This window comes from Cupressus sempervirens, chromosome 2 (assembly GCF_028749045.1).
Source record: "Cupressus sempervirens isolate cs-2001-9-10 chromosome 2, ASM2874904v1, whole genome shotgun sequence".
Taxonomy (NCBI): Eukaryota; Viridiplantae; Streptophyta; class Pinopsida; order Cupressales; family Cupressaceae; genus Cupressus; species Cupressus sempervirens.
Window position 1 is genome coordinate 490,529,411 of NC_143119.1, and position 21,248 is coordinate 490,550,658.

Below are 21,248 nucleotides of genomic sequence, written 5' to 3' on the forward strand. Positions count from 1 at the left end.
TTTAATCACAATACTGAACTTTATTAGCCATTGCCTATTCCATCAAAGCCATGGGAGGACATAAGTATGGATTTTGTTCTTGGATTGCCAAGGACACAAAGGGGTAATGAATCAATATTTGTGGTGGTTGATAGGTTCTCCAAAATGGCACATTTCATTCCATGCCATAAAACTCATGATGCTTTCCATATTGGAGACTTTTTTTTCAAAGAGGTGGTAAGACTACATGGCCTCCCAAAGAGTATAGTTTTTGAAAGAGACACTAAATTTGTGGGGTAATTCTAGAGAAAATTATGGAAGAAGTTGAGAATGGACTTGAAATTTAGTTCCCACATCATCCACAGACTGATGGCCAAACAGAATTGGTAAATAGAAGTTTGGGCAATTTGTTCAGATGTTTAGTTGGGGATAAGCCCAAGGGATGGGATTTTATTCTACCACAAGTAGAATTTTCTTACAATAACTATACAAATAGGAGTACTCATAAATCACCATTCCAAATTGTATATGGAAGTAGCCCAAGGACTGCACCATAATTGAGGAAGATGGAGCAAGGGGAGAGGAAAAGTACTGAAGCAGAAGAGTTTGTTGAACATATCAAGCATCTACATGAGGAGGTTCATGCACACATTACCAAGATGAATCAACAGTATAAAGCTAGGGCTGATCAAATGAGAAGACATAAGGAGTTCCAAGTAGGGGATCTAGTCATGGTACACTTAAGAAAGGAAAGGTTTTTAGTAGGTACTTACAACAAGTTGAAGATGATGAAATTTGGCCCTTGAAAAATTCTAAAGAAACATGACTTAGGAAATGCAAATGAGGTGGAGTTGCCATATGGAATTCACATTTCTCCTATGTTTAACATTGCAAACTTAATAGAGTATCATGATGATGGTGTAGATGAAGAGCTGATGTTTGAGCCATGTCCAATTCCTACTTCTAAGAAGGAGAAGATAGAAGAGATCTTGGATAGTTGTGTCAGTAGGAGTACCAGAAATAGGTAGTATGAAGAGTATCTGGTTAAGTGGAAAGGTCAACCAATCGAGGACTCAACTTGGATATTAGCAGTTAAGGTTTCTCATTTAGGATTTTCTCTACCATCCATAAAGTGATATGGTCACTTTTCAATCTACCCTAGGTGTTTGATGCAAGAGCATCTATAGGTATAAGGGCAATCCTATGTCACCAAAAAAAATGTACCTCGATATAGCTTCTGTTTCATGTGTTTTTATTTTTGGATACCCATTTGGGTCAAATAAAGGTTCCAACTCTCATAGTTCCACTATTAGTGTTCTAGGTTAGAGTATTTAAGCACCTTGGGATACGTGTAAATGTTGAAAAAATAGGACTATGTAATTGAGACATAATTATGATGAATCAAAAGGTGTAAATTGAAGGGAGGATTAAAATTGTAATTTAGAACATTCCAAAAAAAAGAATCAGGTCAAAAGGTTGCACAGTTTGAAAGTTATTGCAGTTTTTTGATTTCTAGAGACCTCCTAAGAATGCTTCAAAGTTAGGTTTGAGGCATTAAATGACCTCATACAGGGCCTAAAAATGTGGGACAAGAAAAGCTGATCTATAGGGCTATAAAGCACTCTGAGAGCTTTTCAAAAATGTAAACGGTTCGTCGATTAGAGCTACGGTTCAAAAGTTATGCCTCCTAAAAGTTTGGCTACTATTTCTAGATTCTTCTAATTTTGTACCAACTTCTAAAGTGACTTCTAGAGCCTTCCATTTTGGTGGTGAATGCCAACTAGCACTTTCTAAAATGTATTCCTAATCCTTAACCCTTCAGGGTCTATTTAAGGACATTTTTGGCATTGTAAGAGGCAGTTCAGAGTGGAGTTTGAGAGAAGGTATTGGGAGAAGAAATTATCTCCAAATTTATGCTATTGTAAGCCCATAGGGCATGTTTTGGAGTCTATTTTCTCTGCACTAAGTCTACTAGCATATTTTCATAGTTAATAAATTTTTCTCTTTCCTGTTGTGTCCATTCTATTCTTAGGTTATGTCTCCATCAATTAGGCTCTAACTTTACCACAACAAAAATTTTGTTGATTATTTTATTCATTATTGTGAGAATTTCTTTTCCCTTAGGTGATCATCTATATTGTGGTAGGCAACTAATTTCTGCCTTGACCATAAGTGTTACAAGTTGACTGGGCAACAATGCTTTCTGGCTACAATTTCTAATATTCAAGGGTAGTCACCGGTAGCAATTGTTCATGTGAAAAACACCATAATCTAAAGAGGTGGAGACAAAGGAAAGGTAAATTAATTTGGAAGAAGAAAATTCTACATAAAAATGAAGCGGGAAACCATTTGGTAATTTTCTAAACAAGCATAAGTAAGTGGGAACTTTATAATTTTTTTCCAAACTTCAACAATCCAAGCCAAAATATGGTCTTTTAAATATTGTGCAATAGCAAGTTACAAAACTGCAGACATTATTATGTGAATTATCCTAATATAAGAACTCCAAAAAGGCCAGTATGTACAAATTGGAAAGGACTTCATATTCACACATAAAAACATGTATTTATAAGTTGCACTTTTATTGTACATTTATTTAAATGCAAATTTTTAGCTAAAGAGTTGGTTTTGTAACTAAAATTGGAAAATGATGAAATAATGAGTAGTGATGAACATTTGTCCAATGTGGCCATATTTAATGAATTACATTAAAGGTTTAAGCCATGTGATTTTTTTTAAAGGACTATCTAATTTAAACCCCACACATGATTCTTTCATCAATACATCATCATAAAAGTTAATAATAGGAGTTCAAGATCTATGGAATGGATGTTACCAACTAAACTTAGTCATTTTTCCCATTTGACATTGTTTTCACATTAATTTATCATGTTTTTTCAATCTTGGTAATCCTCCTACTCTTTCCATCTTATTAATTCTTACCAAACTATAAAATTTCACATGACATGGTCACTTATTCCATAACCAAACATCTTTAAAAAAATGTCCACATCCTTATTAAAATAACTTTCAATATCTTGATTATTATAGGCCTCTCAAAAAACATCCACACTAGCTTCTAAATACTCATTATTTGCATAAAGTAATTCTTTAGTCTTATTAGGCTTAAATTTTCTCCTACACTTCTTTACTCTCTTAGGGAACTTAGAAGCATAATGGCCATATTCATTACAAGTCCAACATTTAATAATTTTCTTACCTTCAAGATCTCTTCTCACAAGTAGGAAAATTCCTTCTTCAATATTATTTTCTTCTTCTAATTTTCCTCTTCTACTATTAGCATAATATCTACTAGTACTTGCACTTCTTGTTAATGTGGGTCAAACACTTAATGTGTTGAAAGCAGTCTCAATTCTAGGTAGATCTCCACTTTGTCTCAAACTAATCTCATCTTATTCCAATCTTCCAAGAAGAGTTTCTCTTGTGAAATTATTTGTGGAATGTATAACATGTTTAATCATCTGCACTATCTATTGATATGTAGGTGTCAAAATTTTCAAGATCTTCCATACAATTTCATCTTCCTCTTTTTTGCTATTAAAAGCCTTAATTACTACAAAAATTCATGATATTCTACCAAATTAACTACTTAAAGATTCCTCTTCCATCATCTTATCTTCTTGAAATAAACATATCCAATTCTGCAAACTAATCTTCTTGACATGCTTATCACCTTCAAAAGTGAATTCCAAAGTTTTCCAAATGTCATGTGCTAAATTTAAATATTTTACCTAATTTTACTCATTTTTAGGAAGAGATGTCAAAAAAGCTTCTCTAGAAAGAATATTGCACATGATAAAAAATTATCTCTGGGGTTCAGTACACTCGTTAAGCTTTAGTTCTTCAATCATGTCTTTCTTTCTCTTAGTTATCAACCAATATCCGAGACCTATGCATAGGAAATTTTCTTCATCTTCTCTTTCCAACTGTCATAATCAAACATCAAACTTTCTTTTCTAAAATGACTCTCCATATATCTCTTTAAGTTGTTAAGATTTTCCTTCAAGGACTTGATGCTCTCATATGAGTTGTTAGAAAGTAAATTCCAACAAAATGTTATAGGTGATTTAGAATTGATTATCTCACAAGTAAGGGGAACATATGCTTCTAAGAATAGAAGGCTAAAAAATTATAGAAATGTTGTGTGGGATCAAATTGAATTCATTGAAGCATTTGGTATATCATTGAGGGATAGAACTCAAAATAAGATGGCTGACTTATTAGCAAATGTGGCAATTAAACCCCAAGATATATCATTTGTAAGGATATCACAAATTGAAGTTCAAAATAGGCCATCAATACCTAACAATTTTGAACATTGGAAAGTCTTTGAAGATGACAAAGACATTGTGAATTTCTTGCTAAATGAAGATAAGTATCATGGTCAGGAGATGGATTGCAGTGATTTGGTTGAGACCTTAGATAGGAAGGAAACAATTTTTGGTCAAGAAGTTATACAAATGAAAACTAACAAAGTACCTAAAGGTCTGGCAGTCTTGGAGAATATGTAAGACATGCAACTAATTATTGTAAGCCTTAGGAGTTAGAAGAGATAAATCTGGGTACTAGTGAGGCCCCAAAGAAAGTCTCTATTGGTTAGAATTTGTCAACTAAAATTAGGAAGCCTTTTACTAACTTATTAAGAAAGTACAAACATGTTTTTGCCTGGTCATATGATGACTTGAAAGCCTACAAAGAAGATCTTTTTCAACATGTCATACCTCTAAAGGATAATTTCAAACCCTTTAGGAAAAAATAGAGACCAACTAATCCTACTCTGGCCCCTAAAATGCAAGGGGAATTAATGAAGTTAAGGGATTGGGGAATAATCAAGCCTATTAGACATTCCACTTGGGTTTCAAACTTAGTCCCTATTAGAAAAAAGAATGGAGATATCAGACTCTATGTAGATTTCAAAAATTTGAATATTTCTTCCTTGAAAGATAATTATGATTGCCAAACATGGAAGCCATGTTGTAGCAAGTAATAGGGTCCAAACTTATGTCAATGATGGATGGATTCTCAGGATATAACTAGGTCCTGGTAAAAGAAGTAGAATAATTCAAGATAGCATTTACAACTCCTTGGGGGACTCATGTTTATGTAAGGATGCATTTTGGCTTGATTAATGCTGGTGCTACATTCCAAAGAGCCATGTATGTGGCTTTTCATGAATATATAAATAAGTTTATTCTGGTTTATGAAGATGACCTTACAGCTTATTCCAAGAAGGCTAAAGACCACTATAGACATTTGGAAGAGATTTTTATCAAAGCATTGGAGTATGAAGTGTCATTAAATCCTAAGAAATGTGCATTTGGGGTGACGGAAGGTAAGTTATTGGGACATATAGTGTCTAAGGATGGTGTGAAGATAGACCCTGAAAGAGTGGTAGCCATTGATAAGGTGCCTAAGCCCAAAAATGTGAAAGGAATATAGTCTTTCTTTGGCCAAGTTAATTTTCTAAGAAGGTTTGCTACTAACTTTGCTGAAATTAGTAGAACTATTTCAAAGATGCTCAAGAAAGGAGCTACTATAGATTGGAATGGTGAGCCTTCACAAGCATTCCAAAATATTAAAACTGCAATAAAAAATGCTTCAGTACTAAGAACTCCTAACTACACTAAGCCCATGTACATATTTTTTTTTGCTTCTTTTCATACTATAGATGGAGTTTTGTTGTAAATGAATGAGGAGGGATATGAACAACCAATTGCATTCTTCAGTAAGTCATTGTAGCCAGCTGAGTTGAAATATGAAATAAATGAAAAGCAAGCATGTGCTCTAGTAAAAGCTGTAAAGTCTTTTAGATGCTACTTGGTAGGTGCTATTGTTATTGCATTTATGCCTAGTGCTACTATGACAAATATATTTTCTCAATAGGAAGTGTCTAGAAGATGATATAGATGGATCAATAGGATCCAAGAATTTAACATTGAGATAAAAATAACAAAGTTGGTAAGAGGTCAAGGTTTAGCTAAACTCATGGCTCAATCAATTTTGGATGCTAACTAGATTAATATGGTAACAGATGACCTTAGATTTGAATCATGTGATATGAGCCATTGTGTGTGGTATACCAATGTTATTCACTATCTACAACACTTAGAGGTTCCATCTCACTTAACTAAAAATGAGAAAAGAAGTACTAAATTGCAAGCCATCAAATACATAATTATCAAAGGCCGTCTATGTTGGAGAAATTTTGAGGGAGTGCTACTAAAATGTATTGATAAAGAAAAGGAAAAAGAATTTTTAAATGAAATGCATGCCAAAGTTTATGGAGGACATTATATGGCCAAGACTATTGTACATAAGGTGATGAGAGCTGAATTTCGGTGGCCATCCCTTTTCAAGGATGCTCAAATCATGATTAAAAAATGTGACACCTATCAAAGATTTGCTAGAAAACTAAAATTCTCAAGTAATACTCCATTAAAGCTAGTAGAGGTCCAAGCACCTTTCTAACAATGGAGTATGGATTTCATAGGTGAAGTCTCTCCCAAATCTAGCACTGGCTATTCCTAGATTTTAGTTGCTACTAACTATTTCACAAAGTGGGTAGAAGCAATCCCTACAAGAAATGCTACCAGTAAAGTTGTTAACAATTTCTTGCTGAATAACATTATTTCCAAATTTGGTTGTCATCAGAAAATTGTTACAAATAATGCAATATTCTTTGGGTCTAAAGAATTCAAAAAATTCTATGAAAAATATGGAATCACTAGATCAACTTCTTCCCCTTATCATCCACAAGGAAATGGACAAGCCGAATCTACAAACAAGAGCTTGTTGAAAATAATAAAAAGGACATTGGATGATAACAAGAAGGCCTGGGATTCCAAGTTACAACTAGCAATACGGGTTGAAAAAGTGACTATAAAGAAAGCCATTGGAGTAGCCCCATTTGATTTGGTATATGGAATTCAAGCCAGGATGCCTTAGAATAACTGGGTAGGACTCTACAATTACATTCAGCTATATGATGAAGATACTACAGATGACATGCAAGAATGTATGGATGAACTGGTAGGATTAATAGAAACTAGAAGAGAAGCATCTTTTAAGAACAAAAAGTTGCAATTATAAGTTAAGACACTCTATGATAAAAGGATAGTAAGTAGAAAATTTGAAGATGGAAATCTAGTCCTAATGTGGAATACTAGAATCAAGGATAAAGGAAAGGATGGTAAATTTGATCCTATCTGGTTAGGTCCTTATTTGATTGAAAATACATGGGGAGAAGACTCCTATATTCTTAAAGATTTATTAGGAAACATTCTCGAACTGCCAGTTCATGGACAGTTCTTGAAGAGGTATTTCTACCAAAATACTTGTTTCTTTTGTGAATAGTAGTTTAGGGTTTCTTGTACATTTTGTAAATCCTCTTGTTTTTATATAGTTTCTTGTGCATAGTTTTCCTTCATGTGTTTTTCTCTCAGTTGTGGTTAGTTTGTAGGGAGTCTGGTTGGTCTACTTCTCTTAGAATTTCTAGGCCCTCATTTGAATCCAGAGATTTCAATGTCCCTAATTAGAGCCACTGTTGGTCTGATTTTTTGCATGATAAAATTTCCTTTGTCCAGATATTAAAAAATTACATTGGATCCATTAATGGTGAATAAAGTTTCTTGTTTAATCATCTATTTGTTAGCCTTTGAATTTTTTTTGTTAAAACCCCTATGGTTTATTCCTTTTAAAACTTGCAAGTGAAAAATCTTTTTGAGAAAAGAACTTTTGCAAATATTCTATTTTCTTTTAATTTTTACACACCCTCAAATGGTCTTTCCTCCCATGTTCCTCACCATCTAATTTTGAAAAGATCTACAATTATCATTATCTCACTATGGAAAGATGTGCAGAGGATATGTATAGCAAGGTAGTGAGCACCAATAAATTTAGAAAATGGAACCATAAAATGAAGGTGGGGCAGTTAGAGATTTGGTTGCAGCCAAAATTTCAGTCATGTGCCCTTTGTTAGTATTGTCAGAAAAAGTAGGAACCCAGTAGAAGGTGGGCAGAAGAAATCAAATTTCCATGTGACTATAAACTTTTCCAAGTGGCATGACGAGTAATTACTGTTATTGCCAAAAGTATTTAATGAGGGTTCTAGTGACTTGACTTACCTTTATTTTATGGCGCTAAGTTTTGTTGAGACATCAAAGCTTGCTACTTCATTGTTTTTTTATGCAAGTGATTCAGGATTTCTCACATCATCAATATCTTGGACCCATGCCCATTTATAAAACATGAGGTATTTTGATCATCAGATCAAGATGGGATCTATAGCTATCACTATCTCGCTATGGAAAGATATGAAATTTTTACTCTATCGAACCCACTACATACAACGAACTACATATAGTTTCCATTCCAATCTGATCAAGTTCAAATCTACGGCTGTCACTACATAGCCATGAAGAATTGCAATGTTTATGTATAGTGAAGTAGTGAATGAGGACCCCACCTATTTCCTCTTAAGTTTTGTATTGAAATGTCTTCCACTTGATCAGTACAAGATCAATGGTAGTCACTACTTTGCTATAGTGAGGTGCTCGAGAGTTATCTATAGTGAGGTAGCAACTCGATGACATGTGTCCCCAGTCTTCAATGGGTCCAAACTAAAATGCCAACAGTGAAGGCAAGATACAGGTGGACATGCTTCATTGGTTTGACTTCCAGCATGTTAAGAGGAAAGATGAGTCAGTTTCATTTTTATCCCTAAATCATAGGATTTTTATAAATCAATGGCACAAATTCAAAAGAAAAGATGATGCCACACTATTTTTTGCCACTCTGTGCATTTATAAATCTTGAAGGCTTCGCATGCGAAGGAAAGTAGAGTATAATATAGAAGATTTTCTTAGGTCCATCCTATGTGAAAAAAGATTGCAAAGTTTTCTGAAGAGAAGCCATTACTAAGAAAGTTGCGAGCTAAACAAGAATGTGTAAGCAAATTCCTAGTGTTTGCGAAGACATTGCAGAGTTATAGAGAGAAATAAGCAAAGAGTTAGGTAAGTGTTTACATTATAGTCTTTGTAGTATCTTAATTCTATAAATTACAATCTAGAATGCCTCCAAAGAAGAGATTCTCTAGTCAGGTGAATTACTTGGATAGGAATGTCCATGATGATTTACTTGAGTTACTTCCCAATTCCACCACTACAACTATGCACGTCAAAAAGCTTACAACATTAAACCCTAGGTTGAGGATAGAAGATGGATTATATGACAAGGGTAATTTGGTCAGGGATGCTAGTACCACTCAAACTAGTCTAGAATTTTTTAGAAAATGGTTTTCAAAGAGGAACCTTTTTGCCCCACACACCAATATCTGGAACTTTGATCTAGGGAAACTGGTGGTTCCTAGTGTGTTCATGGATTATGAATTTCTTGAAGTTGTGGCCAAAAACTATGACCAAGTCATTAGGGTTGTAAGAAGAACTGATGGCCAAGTCTTAATTATAGTCAGCACAGATGACATTAGGGAAGTTTTTGGTTTAGGGCCTATCACTTATTACCATGTGCCCATTGATTTAGAAGGACTAGAAAGGATTACATGTCCAAAAAGGATGTCATTAGACAAGGTCCATTGAAGGCACATATAGGTAAAATTGGAACTCTGCCAGTGATAACATTAGCCTCTAGGGGACCCTTCAAAAGGGCATTTTTCAATTCTAGGGCTATAGAAATATATAGGACCTTGTGCAAAGTTTTTGGGAGAGACGAAGAATAATTTATGCTTGTGGATTTTATGTATATGGTTGTTCAAATGTCATCTTTTGGTGTGGATATCATTTTTGATTTTGCTTCTTATTTTGCTGAGGAAATTCACAATGGGTTAATTGGGATTTCCATGAGCAAGATAGAAAAAACCTTTTGTCTTTACTCATTTTTGATGCATATGTTTTTGTTCAAGGGAGTTTCATATTTTGGTAAAGAAATGAAATTAAATAGAGAGGAGAATGAGGAAGAATTTCCAATCTAGTTGTGGAGTGCAGATATGATGTGTGATGCATAGAATGCTAGTTTTATCAAGTTTGACAGGTATTTCACTTCCAAGTTGAGATCCCTCTTATTGAGTGACAATCCTAGAATCCCCAAAGCAATGATGGGTCTCATTAGGCTTATGGATACCCCCATAATTTAAAAGTTTCACATAATTGGGGAGATATTATTCCTTACTCTATTTCTACTATTTTTAAAATTTATGGTTTTAGGGGGAGCCCTCATGTATTGCCCTACCAGGTGCCTTTGAAGGTAGGAGTAGCTGAGTTTTTTTGGCAATTGGGAGGAGTAGAGGAAACATATTTTCTAAAAAGATTAACAGGGTCAATTTTTCCCACTTGCACAATAGCCCATCATTTTGTAATCACAAAAGGGAGTTGGAACTCTTTGCACAAAATTTTGGATTCCTACGAGATGGTTATTTCTCACCCATATTTTTGTGATTCAGAGGGATTTTTCAACATGGCCTTGAAGTGTAGAATTAAGTTGGGACAAATTGAAAATGAATTTTACTTTCCAAAATATATAATAAGGAATGAGTACTCTTTCCAAGAGCAGGAGGCAAGGAAAGAAAAATGAAGAGTCTTCTCTAAAATTTTGGATTTCATTCCTTTTTTTTACCTAGATTATAGTCCTCTAGATGATGCAATCACAAATGTAGATAAGGTAAGAAAACTTATGAATTTTTTTCTTGAAATAATAGAGGTAATGAATGAAAAGAAATAATTCTTTATTATGTTTTACCCAAATAAGGCCACGGAAGCAATGAGAAGATTGGGTTTTACACCCAATATAGGGATAGGTCAATCAACTATTGAGAAGAGGCCAGGGTACACTCTTATTCAGAATAAAGAGGCTTCTGTAGACAAAGGAAAACAAATAATGGCCTCCACTAGTGCTATTGTGGAGGAGAGGCCTTCTAAACCCTCTCTAAAGAGGAGAAAGATAATAAGGATGAGGACCCTCATGTTGAGGAATACTCACCCTCATAGAATCCCTTGAGAATTTAACAAGAGCAGCTCACTAAAGAGCAGATTGAGCAGTTGGGATTACAAGGGGAAGTCTTGGTTACACAAGCAAAAATAAATGAAGGAGAACCTCAGGAGCCTCCAATGCCAAGTTTTGAATTAACAATTGTAGATTATAGAGGAAATGAATTAGATCCTATTTTGGAACAAGCTAGTTGATAATTTTTGTCTAATGACAGTTTTTTCAAATCTAGGGCCTTTCATCAATTTGCATGGAGGGAAAATATGAGCAATTTTGAGGAAAGGTGCCAAAAATGGACAACAAAGCATCCAAAAATGGATGAAGCCACTATACAGAATCAAATAAAGGAACAAATGATGCAAGAGTTCTAAAATATAACCTGTGAAGAGGGGAGGTAAATGGTAAAGGCTTCTAATATATTATTGTTGCCTAATTGGGATATTGCAGATGCTTTGATTTTTAATTCTATTTCTAATAAATTGGAGTTACAAGACCCAAATAAAAATGAGTTTGAAGGGACTTCATTTCATAAAGATCAAGCTACTCTAGTCATATGGTCATTAAGGAGAGGGTCTAGGATTGTTTCATCATAGCTAGATGAATCTGGACTAATAAGAAATATCATTGTGAGAAGGGTGGTTGAGACCTCTCATGTACAGGCAGCACATTGGAATGTGGACTCATCCCAATTTGTTTTGGCCACTACTAAGAAAGAAGAAAAAGCCATGTTTGAATTACAGAGCAAATATGAAACACTTCTTGAGGCCTACAATAAAGAGGTTAAAAAGAGGATTCATCTTGAAAAAAAGTTAATGGGGAGGTCAATAGCATCAAGAATAACATATCTTCACCCTCCAATTGAACCTTTTAAATCCACTCCCCTCATAGAAGTACCAGATACACCCCATAGGCAAAAGTATTACACTACTAAGGACTTTGAAGAAGAAAATAATAAACTATGGGCCTTACATGTGGAGTTGAATGTGAAATATGAAGATAAATTAAGAAAGGTTCTCACATATTTTGTGGATAAAATTGAATGGCCACTAGTTTATGATCAGTTGGCTAGGGTGATCAGTATTTGGGATGAAATGAAAGCAAGTGATGAGGCTTTGAAGCCTATTGTGAATAGGTGAGTAAGAAGGAGGAAGGAGATAACATTTTTATGTTATTCTATTATAAAAACTTCCTATCATCAAATTGAGAAAACTTTTGATATCATTTCTAATTTTACTGACTTTGACAATAAGTGAGTTCATTTACAAAGAATAGTAGTGGGCTACTTAGATAAGTACAAGAGCCAAAAGTTTAGTTTCTTTCCTTGTGCCCTAGATAAGAAGAATAATTTGAAAAAAAAGATGAATGGGCTAAGGAGCTTGATGATTTCTTTTGCTTAAGAATGAATGAAGTTATCAATGAAACAAGGCATGCATGGTCAACCACAACAATTGAAGAAATAGTGAAAGCCCAAATATTCTTTGATTCTTTGAAAAAAAAATTTGTTACTATTGATAATGAGGTTGAGTATGTGCTTAAAAGGTAGAAGGATATTTTGCAATTCAATTGGCCAGATGACACCTTATTTGACAAATGGATGGCAGAAATAGATCCTGATGAATAGTTTGAGGAAAGTGAAGCTAACAGTAATGAGGTGTAGGGTGATGAGATCCAAATCATTGACACCCTCACTACAAAAATCCAACAACAACAACAACAAGATAAGAATGATCAGTCACTTTCAGTTGTAGGCCCAGGTCCATAGGATGCTGACACAACCAAAGAAGAGGGAAAAGTAGAAGTTACTCCCACAGTATAGGATGGAGATGATGAAAACCCATGGATAGAGATTAACCTACAATCATCAAAAAACATTTCATCATTGCCTAGCTTGGTAGTTGCATACATGAAGGAATCAAAATAGTGGCCAAATCAACAACATTAGAGGATGCGACGGAAGCAGACCCACCAAAAGGAAAATTTGATTTAGAAATCTTTTGTTACTCTCATTTTTGTCATTTTGCAATAGGTGTATGTTAATATCTCTTGTAAAAGACACCTGTCAATTTCCCTTAGCCTGAAGCTTGTTGCATCTCACATTATTTAAGTGAGATTCTAGGGCTAGAGGAGGGTTGATTTCTAATGCTTTTAGTCATACTTAGTTTGTTTTTGGTCCAAGTAATTTGAACAAGCTTTATAATGTATTTTCTCTGTAAGTAATGGGAATACATTAATACAGAATGTTCTCTATGTTTCTTCCTATGGTTATTTTGAGTTTGCTACCAAATGTATACAATTTTCAAAGAAGATGAATAAAAATTATGATTTTTCCCCATATAAATCCTTTCTAAATTTTGTCTCCTTTTGGTTACTTATTCATCTTGATGTTGTATGAGTAAAACTTGTGCAATTGAATGCAATCTTTTAGGTTGTATATCTCTCCATCACTGCTATTAGTTCAATGAATTGAGTAAATGCTTTGACGAATTTGATAAGGTTACTATAGTAATGAGAAGGATGTTTTTAATGATGGATTCTAGTAAGAACCGTTGATAATATTTGTTGTAATGCAACAAACTAGATCTATAGATTTGTAGTAGACTTTGAACCCCAATGGATTAGGCACTGGTCAAATTGATTCAGCTGAAAGAGAAATAGATTATAAATGGGTATCAAATGAAAAATTTACAATCAATTTTATTTTTATTTATTAAAGATATTAAAAGTTGGGTATGTGCAAGATCGTGGTGTACCAAACTATGGCCTTAAGTGGCAGTGAAAAACTAGCAAATCAGGGTTATGTCAACTTGACACATAATTTTAAAGTGGTTCTAGAATTTATATCAAAAATTTGTAAGAAAATAATCTGTAAGAAATTGAATCTAGTTTCTAAACTACAAGGCCTTATCTGGAGAAAAAATTATTTGATTGGTCAAAAGTTTGGATTTTAATGCAGTACTACAAAAATTTCAGGGAAAAAATAAAAAGTAGGTGTATGTCTAACCACCTTAATCATAATCAAATGATAATATTTTTAAATATAATTTTAGATATAAAAATTAGACTCATACCTGGATGTGATGCATATTTTTGGCAATTTTTATTCCAAATAAATAATTAATTATGAATTTTCTACTATACTATTTTCAGAATTAAAAAACTCCCATGTCTGACCACCTTAACTAGTTCAAAAAAAATCAAAATTAAGTTTTTTTTTTTTTTTTTTCTTATACTAGTCAAAGCATAGAATGTGACGCATCTTTTGGATTTCACAAATCTTATACAATTTGAAAGTTATAGCTATTTTTCAACCAGTATGTCAATCAACACTTTGTGGCTAACTCCATTAGAAAATAAGTAATAATTATTTACTGAACTTGTAATTGGACAAAACTTACATTTATGAAAAGCTAAGAACATTCTTAAGAAACCCTTTTCATTACATCAAATTTTGGTTAAAAAAAAGTCATCGACTACATGCTTGATGTAAAAAACACATAAGAACATGCCAAAATCACATTTTTGGGATGTTTTAAAGATGACCATATAAGGTTGGTATTGAAAGATATAGTAGGAATTATAAAGGTATTAATTATTTTTATTTAGTATCATGATGGGTGGGAAAAAAGTGGGAATAGATTTTGAAATTCTTTGAGGCATTTCAGAACTACATATTTTTTAGATCACCACTTTTTGGCACACCATGATCCTGCACATACCTAGTTGGTTAATACTTGTTTGCATGAAATATTCTAGCCATAGCTAGCCACTGTTGCAAAGAACACTTGCAGATCTACAGAACATTTTATGACCAGATCTATTATAGGGGATGTATTCTATTTAAAAAGTCACAATTAGCTATGTGTTTATGAATTGAGGATGAAAAATAGAATGAAACTAAGATAGTTTGCATACAACAATAATCAGATTGAATCATCCCTTAGGCATACCCACCTTGGTTTTGTAGAGCCTGAAGAGAAGAAAACCATTCTTGGTTTTGTTAATGTTGGATCCAATTGGTATGCATGTGTAATTGAATATAGGAAATAGCTAATCCTTAGATTGCATAAGTATTGTCCTTTTGGTATTGAGGATCTCTATTGCTCAGTAGTTTTAAAACTCCAACATGTCCAACACTTCAAATTTTCAAAATTTGACACTTGAATCAAAAGTTATGAGAGGTTAAAGATCACCTCCAAAACATGTATTTGCAATCAAAATATTAACCTCCAAATGTAAAAATGGAGTTTTAAAGAGGTTAATTAAGTGAAGCAAGAAATCCAAAACATGTATTTAGAGGAAAAATATAAACCTCCCTTACCAAAAAGAGGTTAGACAAGAAAGTTGATAAACATATTTGGAAGAAAAATTTTAAGCTCTTTGCCAAATTAAAAAGTTAAAAATCAAAAAGTTAATTTATATGATTCATGTCTATGCCCAAATACACAAAATTAAACTTCCATTCTTGAAGAGGAGAAATTAAGAATTCATTAGCATAAGCATCCACATGTGAACTATTTGATAGGTTTTAGAAAATGATTTACATCAACATGGTGATTGGTTTGATATTGTAATCAAGGAAAAGAATATTGTGAAAACAAGTGAGTGGTATACGGGGAATTCCTTCTCAATCAAGGCTTAGAATTTTTTTTTCTGCCTCAATATATAACATGAGCATGGACTCCTCATTTTAGTTATGAATGAGGTATTTGACAAAATGTCTTGTGCCTATGAAAGAGTATTCCATGTGAACAACCAACTCCATTTTTTTGATGCCAACATTCATAGGAGACAACCTTTTATGGGACTTAGTTTTATATAGATGAAAATGTTAATGAAATAGTGATAGAGATGATTGTGCACACACATTATATTTATCATAAAAAATGGTCACTTGTCTTTGGAGCCACATTCCCATTGACCCTATCAAGATAGTTAAGTTAATAGGTGAGTTTAAAATCAAAAAGAGAAGGAAAGTTTTTGATGCAAGAAAAAAGGAAAGAAGCCTCATTCATTTGAATATGTAGAATGAAGATAAATAGATAAGAGAAAAGGATAAAGGAATAATTAGAGCAGAGTTGAGAGAGTAGAAAGAACAAAAAAGGATCAAAATTGTAGTAGCACATGATCAGTTTGTTCTGTGTAAGTTCCTCTTTTTTTTATCATGTGAAGCAGTGATTGCTCGAGCCATTATTCTATGTAGCCTTCTAGTGTTGCAAGTTTGCATTTCAAGTAGAATTTATAGGTTCAAGTTTGTTTTTCTTGTTGAAGCCTTATACTCCTAGATTTGTATTTAGTTGAATCAGTTTATGAGTAGAAAGCAAGAAAGTACGTATATTCTCATTGTTGTCTCCTTTCTATCTATTTTTTATGCATGATGCTTAGTATTTGAGAAGATTAAAGTTTCAAGCTCTTTGTGTTTATTCTCATGTTGTAATAGTGGAAAAGATTAGACTACAAGTCTATAGTTAACTCACTTAGTTCACTCTTTAACTAAGATCTCTTTGTACTCACTTGTTAGCTCTATCTGTCACTAGTACATTTGACCCCATTTTTTGACCAATATTGGTCAAAATTTTGACTCAAGTTGTTTGAAATTTGGACCAACTGATTGGTTGAAGTTTTTCTCATCAAAATGTTGACCAACTTATTGGCTGGTTGAAATTTTGACGAATCCATTGGTCAAAAGCTTTCTAGAGCCCTGTTGCAATTTCTACTAGAAATTGGTCAAAAACTACCAGGCATTGGTCAAAATTTGAACCAGTGCTTGGTAGAAAACTTCTAGGTATTGGTCAAAATTTTGACCAATTCTTGGTTAAAAACTTCCAAGAATTGGTTGAAAGTTTGACCAATTCTTGGTTGAAAACTTCCAAGCATTGGTCAATATTTTGACCAACTCTTGGTATGAAACTACTAAGCATTGGGAAATATTTTGACCAATGCTTGGTAGAAAATTGCTAGGCATTGGTTGAATTTTTTTTTTTTTTTTGCAGCATTATATAATACAGTTCACATGCCTTGCCTATGATTTGACATTTTGCATACATCCTACACTCTATGATCCTGATGTTGGATTACAGAGAATGATCTAAAATAATGATGCTAAAAAACACATACAATCAAATCCAAAATGAACTTGCATTAAAAATGGATTATGTAAATCTAATATTGTTAATTTTGCATGTGTTTCTACCAGGATGATCACAACTTAAACATATATTGTGATCATCCTAGTAGACATGCATGCAAAATTAACAATATCATATTTATATATGTTTAAGTTGTGATCATCCTGGTAGAGATGCATGCAAAATTAACAATATCAGATTTTCACAATCCATTTGTAATGCAAGTTCATTTTGGATTTTATTGTGTGTGTCTTTTAGCACCATCATTTTAGATCACTCTCTGTAATCCATCATTAGCTAGATGAGAGATTTCAAGATGCATGCAAAATGTAAAATCATAGGTAAGGCATGTGAATTATTTTATAGAATGCCTCAAAGAAGCTAAGAATATTGAAATACTTACAAGGGTGTGAGGCACTTCATATTTTTTGATCCCACAATATGGTTTAAGAACTCTTCCTCACTTATTAACTTGCACCATAGACTTGTTGGGATGAAAAATTATATGCTTCATTTTTAGTCCCATTTCAAATAATTTGATAAATCAAGCCCCATAAATGCTTGTGTAATCCACTATACCTTTAAAGCCCTTAAGGTGTTCAATGTTTCTGATACCTTTCATTCAATTTGCCTAAATGTTCCATGATTATAATTTTTCATTCTGAGTTACTGAAAAAGTCTTATTTTGAACCGATCCTAAATCTGTTTTCTACCCCAATTAATATGCAGAATCCAGTCAAGAACCTATTACTTTATGAAAATTTGCCACATCTTTTGAAATCCTTTACCCCCTTCTCAAATTCTTGCTCAGAGCATGCCTTTTAAACCTTAGATCGATGGACCATGCATTCCCTCATTTTTGAGATGTGAGGCCATTACAAAATGCGGGGAAGTGCGAAGATGACACGTAGCTAGTCTAATTATATGGGTCCAAGATAATTCAAAGGTTGACTTAACATTGATCTTGGATAGATCAACAGATGCCGCTTGCCCACAAGATGAAGATGAAGATGGTTTAAACAAAGCGGGCAAGTGCATAAGTGACATCTATCCCTTGTGAAGACACAAGGGGGTATTTGTATGAGTGAAGAGGACAAGTTATGATCATCGTAGATCTATGGGAGATTGATAGATGAGGAATACCCACATTTTCAAGATGCGAGGTAGATAAATATTGTAGGAAGGCCACCTTGCGATGCATGGCATAGTGGGACCAAGCGTGGAAGTGATGATGTCATGGGCATGGAAGTTTTGAATGCTGCAGTTAGGTTTGTCAAAGAACGTGCATTAAGAGGTGATTTCTCATTGGTCAGGATCATTGTAGTGGGCTACCAAATATTGAAAATCTTGAATCACCATTGATTTAAGCTAGCATCAAGGGCTAGTGTTTGCTCGCATTGTTTAATCTAAATATGTTTTTAATAATGTGAGTAAACAAGTTGTGGACATGTATCGCAATTGACCAAGTCATGCCATTTTGAAATGCCATGTGATTTATGATAAAGGAATAGTGCAATGGTTATTGAAGAGTTTTCCATCAACCGTTGATCTTTTTTAGATCGATGGAGGGTGTTGGCCCACTTTATCAACATGCAGGGAGATTAAGGAAAGTGGTAATGCATCGTAAAGACACATGTCCCCGATGATATCAAGTCTTGCCTTATGAGCTTACACAGATCTTTCTCGACCATTGATTTTAGTCAAATTAAAGGCCAGCACATTTTTGCTTTATGAAGATGCTCGCAAGATAAGAAATGCGAGAATGTACAAGCCTGACACATGGGATGGACTCAGGTCATTGATTCCATTTAGATCTACGGCTCTTGCACATTTGCATTTCTTAGAAGCAAGAAGCAACAACTAAAAGATGAATTGTACACATGGCTAATTATGATTAGGTTAGTTCGGACCAGCTTGTCTAGTGGATTTCGAAGTCATCATGTTCACAGTTTTGACTTGTAAGATCTTCAAGATCAACGGTGCATATTTTACTATTGAAGGTGGTCTCATTTTGCACATTAATGAGACTTGAAAACCTTCACGTGTGAAAGTGAAGAACAGAGAGTAACAGGTAAGATTTTCCCAATTTCAACTTGTGCAAGTAGAAATTCATGAGTCACCTTTGAACGGAAATAATTACTGCTAGGATTGAGATAAATTTGGCACGAGTGTCAAGTAGTTGGCTCAAGGATAAAATGTAGAGTTACAGAGATAAAAAGAAAAGGCTTCAGGTAAGTTTATATACCATAGTCTCTGCAATTTTTAGTCTTGTGTGATTTATTCAAAAGACGATTCTAAAGATTTCACTAAATTTGAGGGTGTGGATAGCAGAAGGATTTCTTGTTAAGAGTAATTGGTTCTAGGGCACTGATAGTTTGAAAAATGATTTATTTATTTTCAAAGGATGGTTTGCAAAAGTAAAATGGTTAGCTTCATATGCCTATGTATGGTTTTTTGATAGAGGAAAGCTAGTAATTAGGTGTCGTAGTCAAGTCACCAGGGTGGTAAGAAGGACAAGGAATAGACTTGGTAAGCTAACAACCTATTCAGCAGTAACATCATCTTTTAAATAAATTTTCAAAGCATCTTAGTTTCATGCCAGGGTAGCAGAAATATTTGAGACCCTGTGCATAGTTTTGGAAGAGGGTGAGGAAGATTATATACCCTTGGGTATAGTCTTTTTCATTTTTTGTGCACGCCCCCCCTTTTTGTGTCAGTGGATGGCAATTTTTGGTAGGAAGTTGGTTAAGGAAGCAGAAGTGGCTAGGGATCAAAGGATCACTATTTTGTTATTTTTAATAGCCACATTGTTTTTCGGCTTATGAACTACATGCTAAGTAATGATTCTATTATTTCTGAAGTCTGCCATGATCAGTAAAGAGTGGGAAATAAAGATGATTCTCATTCAGTAGTCATCTTGAAAAAACCCATGGGCCTAGGTTGGTGTGTATTTTTTAGAGTTGATTTTGTCATTTATGGGGTGGTCTTAGTAGTTGAGCAGACAAAAAATCAGTGGTAGAACCGAGTCAGCAAAAGGTTGTAACAAAAAGGAGCCTACAGGAGAATATTTGATCTACGTGATGTTCTGTTAATCATTCTTCTTCTTTTTCTATTATAAAATTATGATATCTTTTGTAAGGGACACTTGTCAATTCTCTATGCCTGAAGCTTGTTGCATCGCACAATATTTAAGTGAGATCCTAGGGCTAGAGAAGAGGTGGTTGGTTGGTTTTCAATTTCTAGTTCTTGGAGCTCTACTCAGGTTGTGAAAGCCACACACCCAACATATTTTGTATGAACAGCATATGAATTTTTATAGATAGTTTTGATACACTAGTGTGATCTTGCATCATGTTTTATACATTCCTAATGTACTTATTTCAAGGAGATAAATACAATGTGCAAAAGGTTTTGAATTTCAATATAATTCTGTCTCCTTTCTTGTTGAATTTTTAATTTTATATGTTTAAGAACAAAGAGCTTGAACCTATTTGCAATTGCCCAGTTGTATGTTTGAAGTTTTCTTGCCTTTGACTCAAGGAGTCATATAATTGCTTGTGGTTTCAGAAAAGGTTGCAGATTCATTAAGAAGAATGTGTGAAAATATGGAATTATATTGGATACTATTGTCTAATTCATAAAGTGAACAGACTGAACATTAATGTCTCAACATATTCCATATGTTGACTAATGTTCAAGGATGCATAATTTTGAAGTATAAGATTGCCCTAATGGATAAGGCACTAGTCATTTATAGGATCACTAAGTTTTTACTGCATATTGGACATGTTGTCTTTTCTCAATATAAATCTATCCTTTTTCCCTTCATGTTGAAGTGGACATAAAAGTTTAAACCCTCACTTAGTTTATGAATAATATAGTTTTGCACCTAGCTATTGTAGAATTTGAGTTGTTTCATAAGCCATTAGGAGATATTAAGGGTTTTATTTGCTTCATAGATCCTGATTATGTTTATCACACCGATTGCATATGTCAAATCTAAAGAGGTTCACCCACCTAGGTTTTGAAGAGCCTAAAGTAGAAGAAGGGTCATGCCTTATAGTTGGCCCTGTGTCTGAAATGATATGTTGATAATGGGAGTTAGCTACCCCTAGATGTGTCATATTC